At 42.2% G+C, this 8,765-nt stretch overlaps 2 long non-coding RNA genes across 29 annotated transcripts in view; one reads left to right on the forward strand and one right to left on the reverse strand.

Annotated features, from left to right (window-relative positions):
- The window catches only part of LOC146656665 (uncharacterized), a 14,532-nt gene extending 12,494 nt beyond the window's left edge, over window positions 1-2,038 (reverse strand). For 24 of the 28 annotated variants that reach the window (XR_014913917.1, XR_014913915.1, XR_014913928.1 and 21 more), the window contains exon 1: window positions 71-1,503. This is a non-coding gene — a long non-coding RNA (uncharacterized LOC146656665). Of the gene's footprint in view, window positions 1-70; window positions 1,504-1,787; window positions 1,900-1,952 lie in introns of those variants that run through there. The other 4 variants (XR_014913936.1, XR_014913929.1, XR_014913921.1 and 1 more) reach the window with 4 other exon arrangements.
- Window positions 1,692-4,668, forward strand: LOC146656666 (uncharacterized). Its single transcript, XR_014913938.1, has 2 exons — window positions 1,692-2,403; window positions 2,486-4,668. It is a non-coding gene; the product is annotated as an uncharacterized LOC146656666 (long non-coding RNA).
- Window positions 4,669-8,765: the final 4,097 nt, after the last annotated feature.

Genomic DNA, 8,765 nt, shown 5'->3' on the forward strand with positions numbered 1-8,765 from the left:
CAATGTAGTGTAAGAAGCTTGAAATGAAAGTAACTGAACTTTTTTAAATTTCTGGGAGACGGTTGCTCACACGCGGGCGGCACAGTGGTTAGCACCGTTACCGCACAGGAAGAAGGTCTTGAGTTCAGCTCTACCGTCGCTCTGTGTGGAGTTTGCATGTTCTTCCTGCTTTTGCGTGGGTTCTTTCCTTGTACTCCGGCTTCCTGCCACAGTCCAACGACCTGCAGTTAGTGGCAATAGGTAATCGAAGAGTGTAAATTGGCGATAGGTGCGAATGGTTTTCTGCGTCTATGTGTTAGCCCTGTAACAGACTGGTGACCTGTCGAGGGTGCACCCTGCTTCTCGCCCTAAGATAGCTGGGATAGGCTCGAGCTGCCCTGTGACACTGGAAAAGAAACACAGCAGAGAATGGATGGGTGGCTGATCAAACGTAAACATTTCCAGTCACTTTCAGTTCAAGCTGCTTAGCATGATCTCACATTTGCCAATTTCTCTATCTCTTCCCCCTCTGTTGTGTGTGTGTGAGATATTCTCACTTTTGCCATTTCTTCTGTCCCTTTCAACTGATCTGTGTGTGTGTGTGTGTGTGTGTGTGTGTGTGTGTGTGTGTGTGTGTGTGTGTGTGTGTGTGTGTGTGTGTCCCACATATTGCATACTCTGCTTTTGTCCTCAAATCAGGTAGGAAGTGTCTGTGTGGTTGAGCTGGTCTGGTCTGTCTAGACTTTCACTAGATAGATCAGGCTGCACCTACCTGTGAAACAGGTGGAGGGTCACCAGGACATGCAGAACTTGCTGACAGACTCCTGGCCACCTCTTGCCTCCTTAGTAGAAAGGGGCCACTCCCAGAGGCAGAGGGCTGTGAGGCACCGCCCGCCGGGCCCTCTCCTTTGGGAAAACCCTCAACACTGGGCCGAACCTTGGAGTTCTGTATGTCCATTCAGGCACACTCCATGCTTGATCTGTGGGCAATTCCTCTCAGAAGTGGAGGTCATGGTGGAGGCGTTGGAGGGCGGAAGGCGTTCCCTCAGTGGCTCTCCTCTTCTGAGATTCTGTAAAAACAAAAGTCAATGTAGTGTAAGCAGCTTGAAAGAAAGTAACTGAACTTTTTTAAATTTCTGGGAGACGGTTGCTCACACGCGGGCGGCACAGTGGTTAGCACCGTTACCCCACAGGAAGAAGGTCTTGAGTTCAGCTCTACCGTCGCTCTGTGTGGAGTTTGCATGTTCTTCCTGTTTTTGCGTGGGTTCTTTCCTTGTAGTCCGGCTTCCTGCCACAGTCCAACGACCTGCAGTTAGTGGCAATAGGTAATCGAAGAGTGTAAATTGGCGATAGGTGCGAATGGTTTTCTGCGTCTATGTGTTAGCCCTGTAACAGACTGGTGACCTGTCGAGGGTGCACCCTGCTTCTCGCCCTAAGATAGCTGGGATAGGCTCGAGCTGCCCTGTGACACTGGAAAAGAAACACAGCAGAGAATGGATGGGTGGCTGATCAAACGTAAACATTTCCAGTCACTTTCAGTTCAAGCTGCTTAGCATGATCTCACATTTGCCAATTTCTCTATCTCTTCCCCCTCTGTTGTGTGTGTGTGAGATATTCTCACTTTTGCCATTTCTTCTGTCCCTTTCAACTGATCTGTGTGTGTGTGTGTGTGTTTGTGTGTGTGTGTGTGTGTGTGTCCCACATATTGCATACTCTGCTTTTGTCCTCAAATCAGGTAGGAAGTGTCTGTGTGGTTGAGCTGGTCTGGTCTGTCTAGACTTTCACTAGATAGATCAGGCTGCACCCACCTGTGAAACAGGTGGAGGGTCACCAGGACATGCAGAACTCGCTGACAGACTCCTGGCCACCTCTTGCCTCCTTAGTAGAAAGGGGCCACTCCCAGAGGCGGAGGGCTGTGAGGCACCGCCCGCCAGGCCCTCTCCTTTGGGAAAACCCTCAACACTGGGCCGAACCTTGGAGTTCTGATGTCCATTCAGGCACACTCCATGCTTGATCTGTAGGCAATTCCTCTCAGAAGTGGAGGTCACGGTGGAGGCGTTGGAGGGCGGAAGGCGTTCCCTCAGTGGCTCTCCTCTTCTGAGATTGTGTAAAAACATAAGTCAATGTAGTGTAAGCAGCTTGAAAAGAAAGTAATTGAACTTGTTGAGATGGTTGATCAAACTGAAATATTACTGTCATGGTCCAGTTACGCTACATGTATATGTATTTGTTTTTGTTTCTCTCACTTTCTTTCTTGCTTCCCTGCTCACAACGCGATGCCTGGGCGGACCTAATCATGGGCTCCCGGTTGCTGTCCTCACACCTGCAAGCAATTTCTCACCTGAGGTTCATCATCCTGTTTACCAGCCACTTCTGAAGGCAGTTGCTTGGAGCCCTTTGTCGCTGGACTACTGTGTAACATTCGTTAGTGCAATTCTAGCTTTGGAAATATTTTGATTTCTCTTTGTGCTTTTCTTGGCATTTAACATTTTGTCCTTGTATATAGATTTTCCGTGCCCCGCCTTGAGACCCTGTTCGTGAGTGTGGCAGTTGCAGTGAGCCTGTGGAGCCCCCCACCCTCCATGGACCTCTGGATTCGCTGGACCCCTTCTCCCCACTTGTATATAGTGCACTCTGTGTCATGTAAATAAAAAAAATGTTTATTGTGATTCGTAGTCTGCGCTTGAGTCCTGCTCAGCCTTGACAATTTTTAGTCACTTTCGGTTCAAGCTGCTTAGATTCCCATGATCTCACATTTGCCATTTGTGTGTGTGTGTGTGTTTGTTTGTCCCACATATTGCATACTCTGCTTTTGTCCTCAAATCGGGTAGGAAGTGTCTGTGTGGTTGAGCTGGTCTGGTCTGTCTAGACTTTCACTAGATAGATCAGGCTGCACCCACCTGTGAAACAGGTGGAGGGTCACCAGGACATGCAGAACTCTTGCCTCCTTAGTAGAAAGGGCCACTGCCAGAGGCGGAGGGCAGTGAGGCATCCAACCCCCATCTCATCAATAGGGGGGTATGATCTGAAATAACAATAGATTGATAATTGCAAGTTTCAATAAGTGGAAGAGGACATTTATCAGTGACAAATGAATTTATCCAATAGAACATTTTGTGGACAGGAATATAGTCGGAGCATGTCCTGGATGAGTATCCTTATTAGAGCTTCTTTCTAGGTTAGAGAGCACACAGCTTGTACCTCCGGCTAAAATGAGATTGTGTGTTGTCATATCCAGAATTCACGAGAATTAATAGACAATTAAGGTTTCATCATCCCATTTGGGGGCGTAAATGTTGGCTTAAATCAGTTCATAAAGTTGTCCATAAAGTCCATAATGTTGGCCAACCACAGTAATACGGACCCATAATAAGGACCCATAGGATCAGATAAAATGGTTGATACAGGAAATGGGACGTTTTTACCCATAAGGATGGCCACCCCTCTGTCTTAGAGTTAAAGTTGGAATGGACTATTTGGCCAACCCAACCAGTCTTCAATCTATATCGGTCTGCTATACAAAGGTGAGTCCCCTGTGGAAAAGACATAGCAGATTTTTTCAGTTGTGTAAGCACCTTTTTGTGCTTAACAGGGTGATTCATAGACTTAATGATCCAACTTACAAAGTTGGCTGCATAACCCGTAAGCTTCGCCTGTATATTGACAGCAGCCATAGAGTTATCTAATCAAAGAGCAACAGTATGAACGTGTGTGTGTGTGATAGCCACTAACGTCTAATCACACTTATGTGAATTAACTTATATTTCAGCTATTTTACTTTAAATGTAAGTGATATTTTCTTTTGAAAATCCTCTAAATTAACTAGTTTTAACTATAGACCTGGTAACTAGTCTGGGATATTTGTAGCTGATGCTCCATTTTTGTACCAGTAGGTGGCAGTGTGAGACCATGGTTTGGCCTGTTGTTAGTAGTCAGAAGCATGCTCAGCACTGTTTTCTCATAATGTTACATGTACTCCCTGCCTTATCATTTCTTTCCTGCTTGCAGGCTAGTATTGTACCAGAAATAGAAAATAAAAGCAGTCACACCCGATATATTGCATAGATTAGTTATTAAGGTCAGAAACTGAAAGCACAGAAACATTGTTTAGTCTAGTAAATTCAACGTTCTGTAATGTTACTGATCGGCTCCACCTTTATAGTGTGTTGTTTTAGTTGTTTGTTTTCTGCCATAAAGTATTTACTTAAATTCAGTGCACATATCAAGATGGTAGTGATTACACCATTCTTTCGGAATCTTTCGAAATTCATGGATTATCTTTTTAGCATTCATTTTGAAGCGAGTTTCATAAGAAAATCGGCTTTGTCTATGACAGTGGAATATGTTCATTCTCTTTGTCTATCTGATAACGGAACACGTATTGAGAATATGTGAAATCCTATCTCGCTCTTGACGGAAGCAGTTGCATCTTTTCCCTCTCCCTTCCCTTATCTTTCCTGCTTGGCTTCTCATGTCCTTGTGTATTCTCGTGTAACTTTCTAACCCTCAGAGAGTCTCTCAGTCTTGTTCTCTAAGACCTAAAGAATTATGAATTTGATCAACTGGTCCCTTAACGAAATTGACACCCTATTTTTGATGAGAAGCCTGGGCTCGGGAGAGCCTGATTGTCCTGCAGAGCCCCTTGCTGCCGGATACTTGATGGTCGGTTGCGTCGTGTGTCTGGCGACACTCTCAATAGAGGACGTTGAACGAGATCTACCCATTTGGAACCATGATAACAGAGTTCTGGCTGATCGGAGCTGGCTTGAACCTGGCTTATCGAAAACAAAGAAAGCGGTCCCACAAGGCTGGCCGACGTGATTGACGATGGGCAATCTCTGAGTACTCACACTGCGTTTATTGAACGCAATATGGATAAGATCTTAGAGAAGCTCACGGCTCTGCAATGGGAAATTGACAGATCAAGTGACCAGTGATGGACATTAGACCAACTGTGAAATTGCATGCAGTTGTTCACATTAACCCAAACAATCATCTCCTTCACTCATTTGGCTCCTGAACAAGAAATTCTCTCTGATCGTATCCTTCAAGGACACCTGCGTCGGATCAGGACTGTTGACTTTGCTTAACCAGGTAAAAGGACACTCTCTCTCAAGTTGAACAGGACACACACACGTACACTGACGCAGATGTACACTCTCCCCCCTCCAAACGCCTCCAATGGTTGCACCCACCCGATGCAGACGGCGATTGACCGGGCCAGCGTGGAATCATGCTGCTGTCTACACTGGCAACCTCTCACCCCATTTACCCATCCCTGTTGCTTGTCATGTGTTTTCATGGTGTTACAGTGTGAAGATTCATGTGCTTTTTGTGCTGAGGAATTTTTGTTTTCTGTTCTCATACTGATCCCCTACCAGGAGCTCAGTCTGAGTAGAGTTCTCTTTTTTCCTCCTCCACTCCCCTATTGTGTTGTACATTTCACTGTTTTTCTGTAAGCTCCCTGTTCTGACCTGTCTCCCCAATGTGATGTTTGTGTAATGTATGTATGGTCAGAAGGGGTCCAATTTTGCTGCAGGCAACGGCAAGTGACAAATAAAGCTTCATCATCATCATCATAATGTGAGCTATTTTTGGAAAAAGTAAATACACAGTTGTACTACTATAAAGTAACAAAAGACTGCATGAGCTTGAATTGGAATAAATAATGGAGCAACGACTAGCCACGTCTCCCTGGCTAGTAATTTCTTTCCTGGTTGCAGGAAAGTAATTTTGGAGTAATTTTTGACCAGGATATGTCCTTCAATGCACATATTAAACAAATATGTAGGACTGCTTTCTTCCATTTGTGCAATATCTCTGAAATGAGGAATATCCTGTCTCAACGTGACGCTAAAAACCTAGTTGTAACACATGATACTTTACCACTACAGAACGTAGAGGAAGTTAGGATCTTGGGTTTATGTTCTCTAGAAATCGACTAAGGAGCACGTGACACACAGCTAAAAGAACAGTTAACATTTATTTAAACAAAACCATAAATAGTCATTCAACAATTCACAATGAGAAAATTCCAATAGTCCATGTTTGTCAGCCTGTGTACTAAGTTCAGAGTTCTTTTCAGTCTTTTCTGTTCAGGTGTGTGAAGTGTGTGTGGATAGTGTTAATGTTAGTAGTACTACCCAGGCAGTGTATTGTTTTGAGATCTCATAAGCTTATCTGTCAGGAAGTAACGCGTCTGTCACTTCTAAGTAGGCTGCAAACCTTCCTCCATCGCAGCTGGGATCCTGAATCCTGGCTCGCTGCAGGTGAATTTACTGGTCTCACTCGCACAATTTCACACTCCAACAAAAAGACCAACCTGCACAGGGCAGTGAACACATTTTGCATTAATATTATAAAACAACTTAATCAACACTAGTGACCATACACCTCTCATTTTCGTAAATGACAACTTAATGCAATCGATAATAACAGAATTAAAGAACCTTAAAACGGTTTCCATAGGCACTTATCACACAAAATTAACTCACATCTCCTCTTTTGTGAACAGCAGTAACAATAATCCAGCGCTTACTGAATTGTGAGAATGCACGAGAGAAGTACAAAACGTGGTCGCAGTACTATTTATTCAAAGACTGGTCATATTTATTTCACTTCAGTTCATTTTTATTTCAAACATGTACATTCACCATCATTACATAATATCATTCAATTCTTTTGTTTGAAAAGGAGTAGGCAGAAGTATACACTTATTTGCCCCTACCCCCTCAAATTTTACATCTCATTCATTTAATTTTCTTTTATTCTTAAATTAAACAAACAAACAAATGAAACAACAGCAAAACAAACAAAAAAATGACAATATCATTTCTTTCATATAAATAAAGACAGAATATGTAAATTAGATTCACAAATAATGAAACAAACAAACCAAAACATCACTTCAATTACGGTCCTGGGTTTACCCCGTTTTCTTCATTCTTATATTTGTTTAAGATTTGTTTTTTATATTTTATTTTAAACTGGTTTATGTTAGGGGTGGGTGAGATAAACGATATAATTTTGGCCAACGATAGAGATTTTGACTATATCACTCTATCGCGATGGCGCATGTTGATGATGTCATCAAACTGCGCCTGTTTTGGTTGAAAGCATCGCAGCGGCTACAACCATTATCATCTGCAAATTATGCTGGGCGACAGTCATAGCAAAGAGATGAAGCACTTTTGAAATATGGGGAAAGCCAAAAACTGCGCTTCCTCCACTTCCGTAACATTGATTCATTAATGTTGAATTCTCTCGCAGCTGTTCTATTCTCATGTTGTTGCAGTATATTAATAACTAACCTCGTATTGTGGATGAATAATCTTAGTTGTTCTCCTGACTGAAGTTTGGCCCGTGTATAGCATCCTGCTATGCGATTGCATTTGTCCCTGACCACCAGAATCCCTCACGTTAAGTTTTAATGAGTGATAAAAAAAAGTTGGCGTTCATCCTTCATCCTTCACTGTGCTAATGTTATGCTTAAATAGCTGTGTCGCTAGCAATCACGTAGCACAACATTATATACCAGGTAGTCCAACTTCAGTAACCCTACAAACGCCACTGCTGTTTAGTTTCCTGTTTTCATTTATGTTGGAAGTGGTAGCAGAGCTGTACGTTTGAATTAGTTTCAAAAATCTCTCAGTCAGAACATGGTATGTCATGTTTAGGTGTAAACTAGCGAGCTAACTTCCTGTTAACTTCTAACTCCGTTAAATGTAATAACTTCTGTTTTCATGGACGCATGGATGTTAAACTTAATTGTTACACCTGATAAAGCAGCAACGCTGATAATTTTATTAAAGATGAAAGAATTTAGACCGTTTTTAACTCTCAGTGTTCGTTTGACTTTGGGACCTGAAGCAGACGGAGTTTTGGACCCAGATTACTCCGCGAGGCTCCTCACTACGGCAGCTGTAATGCTCTGACAATCCATCAAGCAGTGCGGCTTAACAAAGTTGTACTAAAACATTTTTTAACAGATTTCTGCACGCCAAAATCGGTTCGAGGTCCGTAAGCACAACCAGAATTCATACATAAGGCACACTCTCGATTTTTGAGAAAATTAAAGGATTTTAAGTGCCTTATAGTGCGGAAAATACGTTATACAGAAGAAAAGAATATATCGCGATATATATCGTTACTGCACATGCTTCAAATTATATCGCGATATGAATTTTAGGCCATATCGCCCAGCCCTAGTTTATGTTGTTACTTTCTTTTATTTGTTCTGTTCTGACTGTTCCGTAATTTAACTCCCGCTATTGAGATAGACATACTTTGTCGTTCTAGGACTTTGTATTTTTAAATTCCATTTTCCTCTTAAGTTATACCCCCCTTCTCTTTCTATAAACAATTTACAGATGTCTTTTGGAAGCATTTTATTTCTTGCTTTATATATTATTTGCGTTGTTTCAAACTTCACCAAGTCTTGGAATTTCATGCATTTTGATAAAGAGTGCATTTGTATGTTCCCTGTACCCTGCATTATTTATTATTCTAATGGCCCTTTTCTGCATTATAGTTATTGTTTGTGTATTACTTCTGCATGTGTTTCCCCAGACCTCTACACAATAGCTCATATATGGTAGTAGTGAAGCACAGTATAATATGTGAAGTGCTTTCTGATCCAAGATTTGCTTTGTTTTCCCCAGAACGGCAATGCCTCCTTTCCAATTTCCCCCTAACAATGATGGTGGTCAATGATCACACCAAGAAATTTTATTTCATTTACTCTTTCTAAATATACATTGTCAACACATATTTCTACTTCGATATTT

The sequence above is a fragment of the Rhamphochromis longiceps genome, linkage group LG12, assembly GCF_057381845.1.
Source record: "Rhamphochromis longiceps isolate RC_006_pf linkage group LG12, R_longiceps_female_GT1.1, whole genome shotgun sequence".
NCBI lineage: Eukaryota > Metazoa > Chordata > Actinopteri > Cichliformes > Cichlidae > Rhamphochromis > Rhamphochromis longiceps.